The sequence below is a fragment of the Trachemys scripta genome, chromosome 1 (assembly GCF_013100865.1).
Source record: "Trachemys scripta elegans isolate TJP31775 chromosome 1, CAS_Tse_1.0, whole genome shotgun sequence".
NCBI classification, from domain to species: domain Eukaryota; kingdom Metazoa; phylum Chordata; order Testudines; family Emydidae; genus Trachemys; species Trachemys scripta.
Window position 1 is genome coordinate 14,828,462 of NC_048298.1, and position 16,908 is coordinate 14,845,369.

At 46.1% G+C, this 16,908-nt stretch overlaps 1 protein-coding gene across 1 annotated transcript in view; it reads right to left on the reverse strand.

Moving 5' to 3' along the window:
* The window catches only part of BEND7 (BEN domain containing 7), a 104,485-nt gene that overhangs the window by 3,764 nt on the left and 83,813 nt on the right, over positions 1-16,908 (reverse strand). The window lies entirely within an intron of this gene.

The following is a 16,908-nucleotide window of genomic DNA, read 5'->3' on the forward strand; positions in this document are numbered from 1 at the left end:
CCCCCCCCCCAACGGACACCGCGCGGCACGAGTCAGGGAGTCCCCCCCCCTCGTCGGGCCCTGCCCCGTTAACGGTCTCAGCGCAGCACGGGCTGGGGGCTAACCCCCTGCCCCCCCCCCCCCCGGCCCCCCCCCGCGCCCGCCGGGGGGGGTAACCCCCCCCCCCCCCCCCCCGGGCTCCCTCCGCTCCCCCCCCCCCAGGCTCCGCGCCGCACGCGGGTTAACCCCCTACCCCACACCACCCCCTATCGGGCCCTGCCCCCTCTTCCCCCCCGGGCTCCGCGGCGCAGTGGGGCCAGAGGCCTTTAACTGCAGCTACCTCCCTTTAAGGGGAGGGAAGAGCAGAGAGGAGCCGAGACTCAGTGCGCTAGAGCGGGAGGGAGCCCGGAACCAGGGAGGCCTCTAACCCCGGAGGGGAATGGGGGTGAACCCCCCCGGGGATCCCCGGCCCTGCACCCCGCGAAGGGAATGGGGGTGCAACCCCCGGGGATCCCCGGCCCTGCACCCCGCTAAGGGAATGGGGGTGCAACCCCCCCGGGAATCCCCGGCCCTGCACCCCGCGAAGGGAATGGGGGTGCAACCCCCCCGGGGATCCCCGGCCCTGCAACCCCGGAGGGGAATGGGGGTGAACCCCCCCGGGGATCCCCGGCCCTGCACCCCGCGAAGGGAATGGGGGTGCAACCCCCCCGGGAATCCCCGGCCCTCCACCCCGCGAAGGGAATGGGGATGCAACCCCACGGGGATCCCCGGCCCTGCAATCCCGGAGGGGAATGCGGGTGAACCCCGCCGAGGATTCCCTCGCCCTGCGACACTAGAGGAGAACGGGTGGATGTAACCCCTGCAGTGGGGAGAATTGTAAACTACACTGGTTTTCTCACGTCTAGTTGTGGGGAGTGGAGTGTTCCCTACTCGGTAACTCCAGCCATGCACGCGGCGGGGGATTGAAATGCAAACTTCTGTGGGCCTCCTGTGTGAAGCTGGGAGAGCTGGGAATCCTAAGCATGCAGCGAGGCTGAGTATGCAAACTGCACTGTGTTTTGCATGCTTTTTAGTGAATTGTTGGAAAGATTTGTAGCACAGACAGTTTTGAGATCGGTCTCTGTCTGGACTACTTCAGTTTCAAAGCATGCTCTTCTCTTTCGGGAGAGAAGTATCATTCACCTTTAGGGCACTAATCGCTTTGTAAAAAAATCTTTAGTTCATACTACCACATGGGGCTTGAAAAAAATCCAAGTAGGTTTTCCTTGGAAAATGCAATTAACGTCTACAGAATTTAAGCTTTCATTTAAAAAACAACCACCACACAACTAGCTCTTAAATATCCCTGGATGGAGGGTCACTAATGCTGTGCTGTCTTCCTAAGGGCTTGTGTCTACACAGGAAAACATACCAACATAATTACACCACTTTTACTACCTGTGTGGGCACTCTTTTCCAGTACCTGTTCCAGTTTAGCTTATACCATTTATAGTGCGACAAATCTGCAGGGAGACAGCTCTAGAGGTACAGTTAGGAGCAGGATGTCTTGGATGTGCTGCCCACCCATTTGAGCAGAGAGCCTTCGGGAGGTGTGTCACTAGCTGGAGCATGGGTCCTACTACCCCAAAAGAGGTCTCTGCACACTGGGGGAAGGGGGAGGCACTTGATGGTACTATTCCATTAGTGGGGGTTGGCTCCTGCTGCCACCAAGCAGAGGGTTTCGGCTAGAGTGGAGGCTGGTCCTAACATCACTTAGGGTTTACAATTTTGGTTGGATAGATTCCTGGAGGTTCATCACATAGCATAATCTTTAATTAAAGATTAATTTTTAGAGCCTTCAGGACAATCCTAGTGGGTTGGCAACCCTAACACCACTCTAGCAGAGGGTTTTGCAGGATATGAGTGTGGACTCCCCATATGGAACCTTCTCTGCTGGCCTGGTAGGAAGCCTGCCCACCCAAGAGCCCTCTGTATGGTGGGGTAGTGTTGGCAGGGGACCTGTTACCGCTGGTCTTCAGGATTAGGGTGACCAGACAGCAAGTGTGAAAAATTGGGATGGGGTGGGGAGTAATAGAAAATGACCGTATATATAAGAAAACAACCCAAAAATCGGGACTGTCCCTATAAAATCGGGACATCTGGTCACCCTATTCAGGATGGATGTGGCTTCACTGTTCTTCAGCTGCTTCTTCCTGTTTTAGGACAGGGTGGGAGTTAGTCCAGGAAAAGAGAAACATCAGCCCTTACTTCTCACCCCAGAAGAGGACTGTGTATTTGGGGGCTAACACAAATTGATTGGAGGACACTCCAAGTGGTAACTGATTTGGTATGGGGGGTGGTGAGGCAGCAGTAATTGGAAGCCCAGGGTCTTGAGGCCCAAGCAGTGGATTGACCATCAGGAGACAGAGGATAAGGGAGTGTAGCCTGGGAGGTGCATGGCTCTGCATGGTTGTATTTCAGCCTGATGATAAGGCTTAGTTCTTGATCTAATAGGTATCAGGAACATTTTTTTCAAGCTCTCTCTATAGGGAAAATATAGGAATATTTGGGTTAAAAATCATTGCTTAAAAATAAGTCATTACCTCTGCTGCAAATAATACGTTAGAATATTAACATCAAGAGAAAATTTAAAAATATTACTTTCAACCCTTTACATTTGTTCACATTTTGCATTTTTCATGTGGACTGTGACAGACTAGAGTCAGTTTCAGGTGTTTACAGTAACTTTTTTGCTTTCATGTGGTTTGTGTGGGCTGGTCCCTGCGACAGTGTTTGATTGCAAATACCGCAAGGGAGTATTTAAGTCCAAATCTGAACAATAAAAATGGTGTTCGGTGGCTCAATAGGTACTTTAATACCACCTTTGACCATGTCTGCATTGAGGGGAAAAGTTTGTATTTTTAAACATGTTAAAATCCTAGTGTAGACAATGGAAATTGGGGTTTTAGTACATTAAGTAGTAGAGGTAAACCTCAGGAAGAAGCCTAAAGTTTATCTCGTCCAGATAACATACTAAAATTATAATTTGCTTGTCTACACTAGGATTATAATATATTAAAAAAATCTTTTAAATCTATGTTCCTAGCTAAAGCAAGGCTTGAGAGGTTAGTTTCACTGAGCACTCAGAAAGACTCAGTCCATCCCCAAGTGTTTGACTGCTTTTGACTGTGTCTACACTAGGAAATTTAGATGATGCTTTAGGGTCTGAACCTACAAGCCTTACTGGGTTTGCCAACTGTATGATAAGAGGTGTTGTTTTAAAATTTATTAGATAACATGTAGGGCTGGTTGAAAACAGAATTCCTGTCCCATGGGAAAATACAATATTTCAACCTTTAGTTTCATCCCAAACTGAGACATAGAGTAGAAATCTTGGCGTTTTTCATGAAACAAAATATTCTGAAATATTTCGGCTTTAGGAAAATGTTTGTTTTGATTTGGTCAAAATGTTTCAACTTTATCATCTTGATTTTTATATTATATTCAATAATACAATGTAAAAGTTTAAACAGTTTAGTCAGAACAAATTTTTTTGTTAATTTCCCATAGAAAATTTCAACGAAATCGATATGTTCCAGCAAAAAGTTTTGATTTTGTCAAATCAGCATTTTCTGATGGAAAAGCCGTCCAGCTCTAACATGTTTTAACTAATATGTTTTAAAATCCTAGCATAGACTGTGCATGTTGTGTATTATAACACATTAGCATGTTGTAGCCTAGGCTTCCCCCTGACCGCAGGGTTCACTTTGACCAGCTAACCCATGCTAAAATATAACTTGCCCTGTTGAATGTGTTTTGAAAATACACTCTTTATACCTGGTGTAGACATGCTCACGGAACTAGTATTTGGTGGAACTTCTTACTTCAGCTATAGTTGTGGGATTTTAGGGTCTGTTTTAACCCAAGTGTAGGATTGGGCTCTTAATTTCATTTCAAATGCATGATGTGACGATAAGGTGCTCAGATACTGTGGTGATCACCCTAGTATAAGAACCTAGATAGAATAGAATATCATGGTGCATATTTTTTTAAGATTTCTTTGATGGGTTATTACAAATCAAACATTTCTTCTGTTACTGGCTTTTTTCCCTCAGTGGCAGTATAAAACTCTGTCAACATTTATAAGAGTGCCTCCCTCCAATCCCCTACCACCAGCTATTTTAATTAACAAAATCAAAGTGGGGGCTCCCACTCCTTGACAATATCTCCAACGTACTTGCCCTAAGCCAAAAAGTGAGTCAGTGCAAGACCCAGGAGTTCTTGCTGCCACTTTTAAGGCAATCTTGCTACCATCTCTCTTTTTAAAAGAGCTCTTGTGTTTAAATTTGAAAAATTCTGATAAAATCTTTAAAAAAAACTAAAGACCCATAAGGAACATAGATGACATTCAGTCTAGTTCAGGGAGCATACACAAACCTCTCTGTGCCCCTTATGTCCCACTTAGTACAGGACCTACATGGGGTGTAAGGCTTGTTATGGCCCTCTGGACTGGAATGTATTTCACCCAGTAACTGTTCAGGGAGTCTAAGTCTACTGTCATTGCAGCCTCAAGTCGCTGGATGCCCCAAATAAATCAGTAGAGTTGTGCAGTTGTAACAGACGGCAGAATTTGGCCCACATTGTATGTTCTCTTGACATGTTTCAGACACATCATGTTTTATTAAGAGAATAGGCCTGATTCTCCTCTCATATCAGTGTAAAATCAGATGTAACTCCAATAGGGTTACGCTGATGTAAGCGAGAAGAGAATGAAGCCTACCACATACAGCAATAGCTAAGGGGAATGGAGGGTAGGGGGAATTGCAACTGCTCAAACTAAATACATTAAAACATGCACCAAGCTGAAACATTACAAATGCAGAGTCTCATTCCAGGGCACGTGCTGTTAACATGTTTCCAAAAATGAATCTGACCTCTTGGAATCTAAAATAATAAAAAGGGCCCAGATTTCGGTCTTTTTCATTTGACTGTATAACTCAGAAATGGTTCTGATTTTTTTAATTGATTTCATTTCCAAGAAAACAAAACCACATTAACAAAGAGAGCCAAGATGCTTTAGCTTAAAACTTGTCTGGCTGCACATGCCTCGTAAGTTTTCTTCTCAAATGTGAATATTTTGTTTTTATGGATAGCATAGGACCCAATTTTGTAATTACAGAATAGATCAGAAAGGCTGTTAGCATATTGTATTGTGCAATTAAGTACCTAATTAAATAATTAGGTGGTGGAATCTCCTTCCTTAGAGGTTTTTAAGGTCAGGCTTGACAAAGCCCTGGCTGGGATGGTTTAGTTGGGAATTGGTCCTGCTTTGAGCAGGGGATTGGACTAGATGACTTCCTGAGGTCCCTTCCAACCCTGATATTCTATGATTCTATGATAATTGCCTGCTAAATCAAAGAGTGTCTTTTGTGGAACTGTCTTTGAAAAAGTCCAGTCTAAAAATAAATAGAAAGAGAGGAAAATACATTGTTGCTTTTCTTTTCTGTTTTTAATTGATCTTTAATTTGTGAGAGAATGTCATGCTCCTGGGCCTAGTCCTGCAAGATGCTGAGCAACTGACGTCGTTGCGAGTTGGAGGTGCTCAACAACCTATAGGATGAGCCCCCATGAAAGAACAGGACTAATAACATATAGCTGCTTTGCAAACTTCCCTGTATAGATCTGTTAATATACTTCAAGTTCTTCAGCTGCTCCAGTCCTAAGCCTCTCCTGAGTGGAGATTGTCTGTTTTGCATGAAGGTTTTTATAATGTGGACAAATGGGGAATAGGATGAGCAATCTCCTAATCACTTCTGACCTACATTTTTAGAAGGTGGATTGATCTATGGCAAGGGGCAGTTGGAGATCAGATGATGTTTTGTGCAAATTGAGCCAGTGTGATTGTACCTGTTTTTATAAGATATGTACATGTACCTAAAGGCTTTGATAGCAATTTTAATTAAGTCTAAAAAAATCAAAGCATCTCCATAGGTGACAAGCTAGTTCTCTTAACCAGTGGTTCTCAAACTTTTTGCCATCACACTATTGCCAACCCACAGTATTCAAAAATCGTGAGTCAAGCGCCCAGAGAAAGTAATGAGATTAAAAGAAATAACTCATGATTTAAAGTCAAATAATACATCGTGGGTTCTTTTTCTTTGCCTTCTGATTTGAGTCTTTAGTGGTACTCAACTCTTTGAGCTTTTCTCCACAAGCAGGAGGGTTAGAAACTTACTTTGGAAGAAAGCTGAGATTCTCAGCTTGTTCCGTAAGGGTGCTGGCTTCAATCTGGCCCCAGGTCGGGGGACAGGCAATGAGATATGGGGCCTTGACTCCTAGACCCCTTACCCACGACTCTGGGAGCTGGGCTTTAAGCCAAACACCAAATATCACAAGAGTTGTGATAAACTTCCTTCCTTCTCCACCACTCCTCTGGGTTTACCCTTCCCACAGGATCAGGATCTCAGGGTTTCCACTTTGCTTTCTCCCCACCAGGTTTCCTCCTCCTCTCTTCACTAGCCCCAGAAAGTGACTGCAGACCACCACGAGACAGCCTTCTTCTGCTTTCACTTCCTGGCTTTATACAAGCCCCCAACTACTCCTGCCCAGATGGGCTCCATCTTCAATTAGAGCTTGACAGTCAAGCCTAAATCTCACCCCAGTACACTGCACCTGGGGAATCAACCCCTTCTGAGCCACCTGAACCCCTTCCAGGGTGAAATGGGGTGAACACCCCATCACAATTAGATGAGATGCATGCTCTCTATACAAGTTTTCTCTTGGAGAAGTTTCCACTTGCAATTTCCCACCAGGGATGGATTTGTAAAATCTCCCCCTTCTAAAGTCATAGATCTCGAGGTAACCGCAAAGGGCAGGAACAGCCACATGGGGACCAGCGCTGTTACACTGCTCCCTGGGCTCCTTCTTCTTCTGGGGATGACAGTGCAGCAATACAGAACACTTAAGCTGCTAGTCAGCACAGTGATTCCTGATTATAACATTCAAAAACCAGTAGGAGAATACTTCAATCTCCCTGGTCACTCAATAACAGACCTAAAAGTGGCAATTCTTCAACAAAAAAACTTCAAAAACAGACTCCAACATGAAACTGCAGAACTGGAATTAATTTGCAAACTGGACACCATCAAATTAGGCCTGAATAAAGACTGGAAGTGGTTGGGTCATTACAAAACCTAAACCTAATTTCCCCCCACACTAATTTCCCCCTAGTGTTACTCACACCTTCTTGTCAGCTGTTTGAAATGGGCCACTCTCATTACCACTACAAAAGTGATTTTTCCTGCCTTGGTATCCTACTGTAATTGACTTGTCTCGTTAGACTGACCTCACACTTGGTAAGGCAAATCACATCTTTTCATGTGCTTTGTATTTATACCTGCTACTGTATTTTCACTCCATGCATCTGATGAAGTAGGATGTAGCCCACGAAAGCTTATGCCCAAATAAATTTGTTAGTCTCTAAGGTGCCACAAGGACTCCTTGTTATTTCAGTCAGTTCAGGTTTTTTCTAACAATGGGGTCTGTAGTGTGGCTGGTAAGGCCTGAAACTATTGTGTTATGACTATATTTACAACCTTGAAAAGCACATCAATGCATGGGATTTCTTTCAGATTCTCTACATGCTTGTTCTAGCTAATGTTTTTCTCCCACTACATTCTCATCAGGTCTGCAAGGACTGAGTGTAGAGGACTGGCCTCTTATAGGGGGCACACACCAGGAAATGCAACTGGTTGGTGCAGTCAGAGTGGTCTCTGACCAAGTTAAAGATTTGGTTTGCTAGAACCTCTTGTGTTGCTTCTCTGCAGAGATGCTTAGCTGCAGACGGTGAAGTAGGGAGAAGCTGAGGGGTATGGTAATAAGGACTGAGATAGTGCAGACCTTAGCTGCTGATTGTAGGGTCCCTGGACTGGAACGTGGAGTAGTGGGTGGTCTTAGTTTCCCATACCCACCACTTGATTGGGAAGACTGCCTGGGATGGCACCCAGCCAGTGGGTCTAGTAAGCCTTTGTTCCTCTGGAAGGGGAAAACTGGTGATCTGGATGGAGGGCCAAGCCATGAAGAGGAGTCACTGTGACTCCTAGAGAGCAAGATGGACTGTGGTCCAAGGGAAGGGGGCATCAGACTGGGCAGAACTGATCCCCAGATGCAGCTATGAGGACATAGGCACATGAACTAGGGACATGGGATGCTGCACCACCCCAAGGTTTTATGTGGGGCTCTGCTCCTGGCCTGCACACGGGGTCAGGGCTGCCGGCCCTGCTCCTGGGCTCTGCTCCTGGCCCCACACGCAGGGTCTCAGCCTCGCACCCAGGGCTTCACTTCTGGCTCTTCCACGCAGGGTCCTGGCTGCTGGCTCCACATCTGGGGTTCTGCTGCTCGCCCTTCACTCGGAACTCCACTACTGGCCCTGTGCCAGCCAGCCCCCCAGCTGTGGCCCCAGCCTCAGCCCCCTTATACCTGTCCGGTCCACCCCCCCCAGACATGACCCTGATTGAGTGGGGCACAGACGGGGTAAGGGAGCTGGCTTTTAGCACCCCCACTATCAGGGTGGATAAAAATCAATTATTTTAAAAAATGAAAAAAATTGGATTTTTTTATTTAGATCGGATTTTTTTGATAAAATGCTTTTTGAGGAAACACCTATCTAAAGATAGTTTTAATTAAGATACATTATAACTCAAAGATATCTCATCATGGAATAGGGATTATAAATGCTAATTCTATACTATGAAACAATATATTCATGTAATGTTTAAAAAAAGTTTTGTAAAATAGTTCATGGATTAGGGACCCAATCTTATGGGGTCCCAGGGGCTTCTGTATAGATTATTTAGGTTAATTTTTCTATCTACTCAATGGGACTCAGTGCTCAGTCTTAGGGTTAGCATATTTTAATTTAAAAAAAGGAGGACACTCCACGGGGCCTTGGCCCCCCCCCAACTCCGCCCCTTCCCCGCCCCTACCCCTTCCCCAAAGTCCCCACCCCAACTCTGCCCCCTCCCCTGAATGCTCCACCCCCCAGCTCCTCCCCCTCCCCTGCTTCCCGCGAATCAAAATGTTCACGGGAAGCCTGAAACAGGGAGGCAGCAGGTAAGCTGGGGCTGGGGCCGGGCGCGGCGCAGCCCAGTCCGGCCCCCCTGGCCGAACAGCTCCCTGTGGCAGCCGGCCGGCCCAGGCCAAGAGGATCTGGCCCCGGTGTCTCCCACCCGGCTCGGCTCGGGCCCTAGAGCGCCGGCCTTGGTTCCGGCTGAGCGGCTCCGGCCCGCCCTGGCCCCAGCGGCCCCGAATGAGCACCGCCGGCCCCAGCGGCCCCGGCCCCCGGCCGAGCACCGCCGGCCCCAGTGGTTCTGGCCCCTGGCCGAGCACTGCCGGCCCCAGCGGCTCCAGACCGGACCCAAGCCCCACGACCCCTCCCTCCCTATTTTCCCAGACATGTCTGGCTTTTTGGGATTTCCTCCCGGACGGGGATTTGAGGCCTAAAAAGCTGGACATGTCCGGGAAAATCCGGACGTATGGTAACCCTACTCAGTCTAGAAGATACCATCAGAGATGCTTAGTTTTGCAGTTCTCAAACTGGATTTGTGTCTCCGGAGATAACATGCTTGTTAACAGAAAAAATGTGTTTAAATAAATAATATATAGAGGTGAGAAATAACAGACCTCAACCCTATTGTCCTTCTGCAAATTTGTGTACACAAAGTCAATCCCTTACCTCTCTTAAAAGTGAAAAGTTTCAAAAAGTTCAATGAATAGACGATTGTTAGGTGCAGAATAGATCTGGACAAGGAGAAGAAGTCTGGAGATAAATCTGAGAAGGGAGGGACAGGCAATAGAAACAAAAGTGAAACTGTTTGAGCAGCATATTCCAGAAGTCTTGAGGTCTTTCTGAGTGTAGCCTTCATTGATTTGAGATCTACCATACCATTCTCTCACTAGAAGGGAAAACCTATAATGGCAGCAGGCCGTAAAAGAGACCCAGTTTGGGAATAAGAACCATTCAAGAAATATATGTTTGCTGATGATGTTTTAAAGAAAGTCACACCAGTGAACAGGTGGAAATCACTTAAGCACTTGGATTCAGAGACTGTTGAAGTGATAATCTCACTTTTACCAGCAGTAGCTTCTTCTGCCAGTGTAGAAAGAATATTTTCTTCCTTTGGACTAATTCACTCCAATTGAGAAATTGTTTGGCACCTGAAAAAGCAGGAAAGCTTGTTTTTCTTTTACAGATTATGAACAAACAGGAAAATGAAGGTGAAGACGACTGAGTTAGCTGCAGAAGCCAATATTTTAAGTTTCTCATGTTGACCTGCCTGACATAGTCTATTTAATTTTTGTGTTTTTTAAAAAATATTTCATTTAACTATTTTAGTTAAAAATAATTTTAACAAACACAAACGTGATTTTAAAAAACTTGAATGTTTAACTAAATTCAAAAATTCATATGCTTGTTTTGTTAAAATATTATATGTTTGCCATTGAAGAAAAAAATCCAGAATATATAACGTTGTTTTAGTTAAATAAAACAATTTAAATGTCTGTCTGGTGATGTTGTCCTCCTAATACAGCATGGCAATAAAATCCTCCGAATATTAATGATTAACCTGTTGAATTGGAGATAGTTCACCTCCAAATGACTTCATAAATATCTGCTTCAATTACCTTTGGTAAATGAAATAAGCAAACAGTCATTCATTTTCTGATATAGCTGTAAAACTAATCTGAAAAGTTTTCAAAATAAATCACTTTAAAAATGTATAGTGTGTACCTTCTAAAATGAAACCTACATCTAGCTCTGAGTTGTGAAGAATATATATTAAGGTTATAACAACCAACAAGAATGCACTTATGTAGAAATCCATGATTAAATCGAGTCTTCCTGACTAGTGATTTAAATCATGATTTAAATCAATTTGATTTAAATCAAATCCACCCTGCCCACTATTAAAAGTTACAGTGTCACTGTATGAGGCGGTGCACCAGAGGTGAGTAAACCCAATGACACTAATATTCCACACAAAATGTGTTAAGAGAACACTAAGGCCCGGTCTACACTATGACTTTAATTCGGATTTAGCAGCGTTAAATCGAATTAACCCTGCACCCGTCCACACAACGAAGCCATTTATTTCGAAATAAAGGGCTCTTAAAATCGATTTCTGTACTCCACCCCGACGAGCAGAGTAACACCAAAATTGATATTGTCATTTCGAATTAGGGTTAGTGTGGCCGCAATTCGATGGTATTGGCCTCCGGGAGCTATCCCACAGTGCACCATTGTGACCGCTCTGGACAGCAATCTGAACTCGGATGCACTGGCCAGGTAGACAGGAAAAATCCCGCGAACATTTGAATTTTATTTCCTGTTTGCCCAGCGTGGAGAGCACAGGTGATCACAGATAGCTCATCAGCACAGGTAACCATGCAGGCCGATAATCGAAAAAGAGCACCAGCATGGACTGTACAGGAGGTACTGGATCTGATCGCTATATGGGGAGAGGATTCAGTGCTAGCAGAACTTCGTTCGAAAAGACGAAATGCCAAAACTTTTGAAAAAATCTCCAAGGGCATGATGGAGAGAGGCCACAATAGGGACTCAGATCAGTGCCACGTGAAAGTCAAGGAGCTCAGACAAGCCTATCAAAAAACAAAGGAGGCAAACGGTCGCTCTGGGTCAGAGCCGCGGACATGCTGCTTCTACGCTGAGCTGCATGCAGTTCTGGGGGGGGCCGCCACCACTACCCCACCTCTGACCGTGGATTCCGAGGCAGGGGTAATCTCATCAGCTACACCTGAGGATTCTGCGGACGGGGAAGAGGAGGAGGAGGAGGACGAGCTTAAGGAGAGCACACAGCACTCCGTTCTCCTCAACAACCAGGATCTTTTTCTCAGCCTGACTGAAGTACCCTCCCAAACCTCCCAAGCCAGTATCCAAGACCATGACCCCATGGAAGGGACCTCAGGTGAGTTTACCTTTTAAAATATAAAACTTGTTTTAAAAGCAAGCATTTTTTAATGATTACTTTGCCCTGAGGATTTGGGATGCATTCGCGGCCAGTACAGCTACTGGAAAAGTCTGTTAACGTGTCTGGGGATGGAGCGGAAATCCTCCAGGGACATCTCCATGAAGCTCTCCTGGAGGTACTCCAAAAGCCTTGCCACAAGGTTTCTGGGCAGTGCAGCCTTATTCCGTCCTCCATGGTAGGATATTTGACCACGCCATGCTTGCAGCAAGTAATCTGGTATCATTGCCTGACAAAGCCTGGCAGCGTATGGTCCCGGTCTTTGCTGGCATTCAAGCAACATCCGTTTTTTATCTCGCTGTGTAATCTTCAGGAGAGTGATATCGCTCATAGTAACCTGGTTGAAATACGGGAATTTAATTAAGGGGGGACAGAGGTGGCCGTTCCTACTGGGCTGTTTGCCTGTGGCTGAAAAGAAATCCTTCCCTGCAGTTAGCCAAGCGCAGTGGGGGGGGAGGGGGGCGGGAATTGGCCCTGAGCTTTTTGCGTTTGGCTAGCAGGGATCTTCCCTGATACCAGCCACGCGGTGGGGGAAGGAATAAAGCGATCATCCAGAAAATTGGATGATACCAGCCACGCAGTGAGGGGGGAGGGGTTAGTTTGTTTTCTGCTGCTGAAGATTAACAGGAAAACTGCAGCACTCAACAGGCTTTGCTTGGTATGTGGGAAAGGAGGGCGCAGAAGCCAAAAGACAATGGCTTACCATGGCCGCATGCAAGCCGAATTCTGTTGCCCGGACCTGCGTCTGTGATCTCTAGCAGCAAAGCCACAGGCACTCAATATTAAGAGGCAAAATGCGACCTTGCACAGAAATCACATGTGCTATGTAATGTGAATAGTGTTGGTCACCGTGAAAGAGTATAAGCATTGTTTTAAAAATGTATCTTTTTAAAAAAATTCTCTCCTTTTTTAACTCCCTCCAGCAGCTGCAAATTTTTCAAGCCTCCCTCCTCCGTCCCGAAGGCTATCTCAGATAAGGCGTCGAAAAAAGAAGACGCAAGATGAGATGTTCGTGGAAATCATGGAATCCACCCGCAGTGAAAGAGCTCATCTGAATGAGTGGAAGGACACGGTTTCAAAGTATAGGAAAGAAGCCAGTGAACGTGAGGACAGGAGGGACCAACGTGAGGACATGAGGGACCAATGTGAGGACAGGAGGGACACTTGAGATGAGAGGTGGCGGCAGGAAGATCAGAGGAGGCAGGATGCAACGCTGGGGCTGCTGCGTGAGCAAACAGACATGCTCCGGTGTCTGGTGGAGCTTCAGGAACGGCAGCAGGATAACAGAGTGCCGCTACAGCCCCTGTATAACCCCCCTCCCTATGTTCCATAGCCTCCTCACCCAGATGTGTAAGAAAGCGGGGGGGGGGGGGGGGAGCTCCGTACACCCTTCCATTCCACCCCAGTGGACAGCCCAAGCAAAAGGCTGTCATTTTTTTAACCTTTTTTTAGTAGCCTTTTCCTTCCCGCCGATCCTCCTCCCAAACCCACCCGGGTTCTCTCCCTCTTTTTGTAATCAATTAATAAAGAATAAATGATTTTTAAATGATAGTGACTTTATTTCCTTTGAAAGCAAGCTGGGGGAAGGGGGAGGGTGGGTTCCTTACAGAGAATGAGTCAATAAAGGGGGCGGGTTTTCATGAAGGAGAAACAAACAGAAATTTCACACTGTAGCCTGGCCAGTCATGAAACTGGTTTTCAAAACTTCTCTGATGTGCAGCGCTTCCTGGTGTGCTCTTCTAATCGCCCTGGTGTCTGGCTGCACATAATCAGCAGCCAGGCGATTTGCCTCAGCCTCCCACCCCGCCATAAAGGTCTCCCCCTTACTTTCACAGAGATTGTGGAGCACACAGCAATAACAATGGGGATACTGGTTTGGCTGAGGTCTGAGCGAGTCAGTAACGATCGCCAGCAACCTTTTAAATGGCCAAATGCACATTCTACCACCATTCTGCACTTGCTCAGCCTGTAGTTGAACAGCTCCTGACTCCTGTCCAGGCTGCCTGTGTATGGCTTTATGAGCCATGGCATTAAGGGGTAGGCTGGGTCCCCAAGAATAACTATTGGCATTTCAATATCCCCAACGGTTATTTTCTGGTCCGGGAAGTAAGTCCCTTGCTGCAGCCGTTTAAACAGATTAGTGTTCCTGAAGACGCGAGTGTCATGAACCCTTCCCGGCCAGCCCACGTTGATGTTGGTGAAATGTCCCTTGTGATCCACAAGTGCTTGCAGCACCATTGAAAAGTACCCCTTGCGGTTTATGTACTGGGTACCCTGGTGCTCCGGTGCCAAGATAGGGATATGGGTTCCATCTATCGCCCACCACAGTTAGGGAATCCTATTGCAGCTGCACATTTCCCAGAGTCACTACCTGCACATTTCCCAGAGTCACTACCTGTCGTAGCAGCAGCTCAGTGATTGCTTTGGCTACTTGCATCACAGCAGCCCCCACAGTAGATTTGCCCACTCCAAATTGATTCCCGACTGACCGGTAGCTGTCTGGCGTTGTAAGCTTCCACAGGGCTATCGCCACTCGCTTCTCAACTGTGAGGGCTGCTCTCATCTTGGTATTCTGGCGCTTCAGGGCAGGGGAAAGCAAGTCACAAAGTTCCATGAAAGTGCCCTTACGCATGCGAAAGTTTCGCAGCCACTGGGAATCGTCCTACACCTGCAACACTATGCGCTCCCACCAGTCTGTGCTTGTTTCCCGGGCCCAGAATCGGTGTTCCACGGATAGAACCTGTCCCATTAACAACATGATCTCCAAAGCACCGGGGCCCGCGGTTTGAGAGAATTCTGTGTCCATGTCCATGTCCTCATCACTCTTGTCGCTGCGCTGCCGTTGCCTCCTCCTCCTCTCCTCGTTTTTCTGGTCCTGGCTCAGCATAAACTGCACGAGAATGCGCGAGGTGTTTACAATGTTCATGACTGCTGTCTTGAGCTGAGCGGGCTCCATGCTTGCCATGGTATGGAGTCTGCAGTGTTCACCCAGGAAAAAAGGCACGAAATGGTTGTCTGCTGTTGCTTTCATGGAGGGAGGGGTGAGGCTGTACCCAGAACCACCTATGACAATGTTTTTTGCCCCATCAGGCACTGGGATCTCAACCCAGAATTCCAATGGGCGGGGGAGACTGCGGGAACTATGGGATAGCTATGGGATAACTACCCACAGTGCAACGCTCCGGAAATTGACACTAGCCCCAGTAGATGGAGGCACACCGCCGAATTAATGTGCTTAGTGTGGCCGCATACATTCGACTTTATACAATCTGTTTCCAAAATTAGAATTATGTAAATTCGGATTAATCCCGTAGTGTAGACATACCCTAAGACTGCATGGTTAAACACCTGGCAGTCAGGAAATGCCAACATTAAGGTTGCATGTGTAATTTAACTGCCTCCTGCATTATCATACAATTCTTAAGTATAACCTTAGAAATACATACTTTTTTGTGTGGCATCCCCTAGGGTTTTTTAAAGGATTTCTTTCTTGAGGACTTCAGAACTGTCTGGCTTGCAAAAAAGCCTGGCCATAGCATGTATAAATTCCATGATCTGGAACTACTTGGCCAGATGCCACTGTAATGCCAATGTCTCTCCACTGTAACCCTTAAGAGCTCCTAAGCTGCATCAAAGCAGGGCTGTCTCCTGTGTACCTTACAAAGGGCTGGTCCACACTAACCCCCCACTTCAAACTAAGATATGCAACTTCAGCTACGTTATTCACGTAGCTGAAGTCGAACTATCTGAATTCGAACTTACCACAGGTCCACACGCGGCAGGCAGGCTCCCCCGTCGACTCTACGTACTCCTCTCGCCGAGCAGGAGTACCGGCGTCGACGGCGAGCACTTCAGGGATTGATCTGGGATCGATTTATCGCGTCTAGACAAGATGCGATAAATCGATCCCAGAAGATCGATTGCTTACCTCCGGACCCAGAGGTAAGTATAGACGTACCCTAAGCATGCAGCAGCACTCCTTAACCTTGCTATATGTTAAAACAGCTGCAAAGACTGAGTTTCTTAGGTCTCTTTCTCTGATGATTCAGTATTATTAGCAGTTAGATTGCTTTTGCCAAAGAGTATATACATAGCCATGTTACATTTAAGCAATGTTGCTTGGTCAGTTTAGCACCCAAATTTAAGTTATGTAACTCTTTTCATCAATAAAGAAAAATAATGGAAATATTTCTAACAAAACAAATACGCATCCTCCTGTAGTGTAGTGTAACAGGCTGCTGACATAGGAGAACTAGAAAATAGAACTGATTAGAACCATAACTGTAAACCATGAAAGCAATTAGGGTAGTGTCCTAATTTAAGTTGTGTAGGGGCGGGAAATGGTGATAAGTGATAAAGAAGTATATATTAGGCCCTGATCCTGCAAAGACACCTTCATGTGTTTAGCTTTACAGGCAGAGTAGGACTATTGAGTTAAATGAACATACATATCATAGAATGTCAGGGTTGGAAGGGACCTTAGGAGGTCATCTAGTCCAACCCCCTGCTCAGAGCAGGACCAATCCCCAGACAGATTTTTGCCCCAGATCCTTAAATGGCCCCTTTAAGGATTGAACTTGTAACCCTGCGTTTAGCAGGCCAGTGCTCAAATCACTGAGCTATCCCTCCTTCTTACAGATACATAACTCTAAGGACAAGTCTTTGCAGGACTGGGGCCTTATATGTTAAATAGTCTCATATGTTAGTAACGAGTTTTCAAAATATGGGATTTTTGAACCTGATTGACATTTTGAACTGCATGATAAATTTAAACGGCCCCTAGGATTTCTCACACTTTTCCCTAGTTCGTGCTAATAAATGTTATTGTCCGCTTTCGCTAACTCACTTTCCACTTCCTCCTGCAAATCATTAATACATAGTAGTAAATAACCATGATTCCAATACT